The following is a 3078-nucleotide window of genomic DNA, read 5'->3' on the forward strand; positions in this document are numbered from 1 at the left end:
ACAAGGCTAACGCAACGTTTTTCACAAAATGCAACGTTTTTTGTAGCGGTTTACTGATGCCTAATGTAGCGGTTCCATACACAAAGGCAACAGTTATTGCAAATACCTAATGTCGCGGTTTCGTACACAAGGGCAGCGGTTTTTCCAAAATCAGAGACCAAAGGCAACGGTTGTTTTGTAGCTAATGTGATGTTTTGCTTTGCTATGGCAACAGTTTTATAAGACTACAGCAACAGTTTTATAGGGCTATAGCAGCACTTTTCAAGAAATTTGACCAATAAGCAAACACAATTACGTAAACCAAAATAAAAATGGAATAAGAACACACTACATTAAGATATCATCAAAATGAAAAATAATGAAGCATTCATATGTTTTAAGCCCATCATTCAAAAATAAGTAGTTACAAGACAACTTCAACCCATCAAAATATGATCAATTCACATGTACAAGTCTGTTCCAAAAGATTCATATATCAAAGCTATTTTGACAGCATTCTCCTATTTAAGTCTTTATATCCCCTGCAAAAAATAAAGAAACGTATCAAATATCATGTTAGCAACAAACTGAAAAGGTAATTTTTTTAAACTAACCATTACTAGGAAAAAAAAGCAATATCAGACCTACTGAAATGTCTATATATACTAATAACTTACTGCCAGCTCCTCCCACAAGCTCTTGGGCTTCTCTTGGGAACTAATGCCTACTTCCCAGTTCTCAAATTAATGTTTTTATTTGACCTTGTCCAAAACCTACAATTTTGCTCCATACAAAAAGAAAAAAATAGAAAAGCCAAGCAGGAGGGCAGGAAAAACATGTGTTTCTCCCTTTTCTCGTGTTTTCATTAGTTGAATTTCTAGTTACGTTTCTGGAGTAACAACTAGCCTCATTAAGATCATGAAGCTCATATCAAAACAGGGCTTAAATGATAAACCATTTTGAGAACCATGCGTAGACCCCAAGACCCAGATGGTTTTGTTCTTGGAGAGTGGTTCGGTTGCTGGATTGAAACATCGAAACCACATCGATGAAAGAGTCAAGAGCTTTCAAAAAGGTTCCTTTGAACTAAAGAAATACCATACGATGGGTTTGGCAGACCAGTATACACATACATCCCTCCCTATTTGCATTCAGCCTGCGTTCCCGGAAACTGGCGACCTTAAGGCCAAAAATGGAGAGGGAAATGGGGAGGCACTCTGCTTGAGTGCCACTTTGAGTCTGCTATTTGGAATCAAAACACTCACCTATATACTACTCACGATGAACTTAATACGTTGTGTATAAGTACGGAAATCATAGCCTGGTAAGAGGGTTAACTTGCACATATCTGTAGCATTTCAACTAGCCTTGCGTAAACAACTTTACAAACAAAATGGTGGAACATTACAGAAGTAAATCTATCACCTTTCATGACTGCTTGAATCAACAGATACTTCTGCAAAGTTTTCTTTTTTTTTACCATCTTAATCGTCCTATTTTATTCACAGTTCTCATCTTTCATTTAATTAATCTATTTAGTTGGAAGCATGGTGGTATCGCAACTAGACTACAATTAACTCGAAGACTTTACTTGCCAAGATACCCAGGAAATCAATGCTCTATATCACAAAGGCCGTTACTAGAGCAAATATATGTCTGTTTGAACAAAGGGATACAAGGTATCATGGTACTAAAAAAGGAAACGGATTAAAAGTAATATCTAGAAAGGATCACAAGAAGAACAGAAACAAGAAGTCCTAATGGGTCTGCGTCTAAGTCTCAGCATTGAGTATAGAATAATAATTGCCTTCCCCTCTCCCAATGCCCACACCAAATGCTATCAAACACGAAAGAAAGAGAAAAGAAGAAAGATACAGCATGAAAAATCAGAAAGAAGACAATTGAAAGATGATGCACAGGTAATTAGAAGATATAATCATGTTTAAAGAGAACTGGAAAACTGCATTTATATGAAAGAAGACCTTACCGTAAATGAAGAGCAATATAAGGGCTTCCACCTTGGCGCATCCTTGAGATTAAGGTGGCACCCAGCTCTTGAATTGAGGCTGAATATTTCAATGCTCTGTAGTTTACATGACATCTCAGCTTCTGAACAGATGTTGGAAGTCCATTGTTCGCCAGTCGGGAGTCTGTATGGGTGAAGTACGTAACCTTGTGCTGTTTCAAAAGTGGGAGAACATCTGATTTATAGTAATAGACCTGAAGATAGAGATTTAAAGTATCATGAATACATAAAATATCAAGTAAAAACAGAATACATCTTTCAGTGATCAGTATTGGTTTTTACCTTAGACCAGGATATAAAATATCAAGTAAAAACAGAATACATCTTTCAGTGATCAGTATTGGTTTTTACCTTAGACCAGGATACAGGGGCCTTTGTAAAATGTTCAATTTTCTCGTGTGAAACTGGCAGTTTTTCAACTATGTGAACCTCATCCTTTAAGGTCTTAATGAAATTGTAACTTCCATTATCAGGGCTTGATAGGGATTAGCTATCCATTGTGATTTTTAGACAGCCTACAGCAACGACAACCATATCACAAATCTGTATTCAGAAATATGATTTATCAGCTACTGTGTTATAGCATTTTACTTGCAGATTATATAAATCTAAAGATACAAGTCACACCCCAAATCTCATCTGATTTAAGCCCTCATTCGCATTTATCAGTAGGTAACGATTGGTCTTAGCATCCAGCTCTGCAAAAAATCCAAACCTTGAATTTCATGGGAAAAAAGAAGAATCCGACAATCTAGAAAGCTTACTTTTTTGGTGATCCACATGGCCAATGCACTGCGTGAAATTTTCACTGTTTGGCTTGGCCCATATACCTTTAAGCTAAAAGTTGAAAACAATGTTAGTAAATTAATATATAGGTCTCTGGAGCTACAAACAAAAAAAAAGAAGATCACGACAACTACATCAAACATGACTTACCTCAACAAAACCATTTTGATATCCTACTCCTGATGATACCGTTTTCAGAGTTCTTTCACTGTCACTAAGCCCCCTATGCCCATGATCATGAGATATTTGAACCTTTTGAACGGAAAGTTGGGTGCCAGATAAATCCT

At 36.5% G+C, this 3078-nt stretch overlaps 1 long non-coding RNA gene across 1 annotated transcript; it reads right to left on the bottom strand.

The window, feature by feature from the left end:
* On the bottom strand, positions 2633 to 3078 carry LOC109851525. The gene is made up of 3 exons (XR_002249872.1): positions 2942 to 3078; positions 2770 to 2842; positions 2633 to 2703 (listed from the first exon to the last, which is right to left on the bottom strand). It is a non-coding gene; the product is annotated as an uncharacterized LOC109851525 (long non-coding RNA).

This window comes from Asparagus officinalis, chromosome 8 (genome assembly GCF_001876935.1).
Source record: "Asparagus officinalis chromosome 8, Aspof.V1, whole genome shotgun sequence".
NCBI lineage: Eukaryota > Viridiplantae > Streptophyta > Magnoliopsida > Asparagales > Asparagaceae > Asparagus > Asparagus officinalis.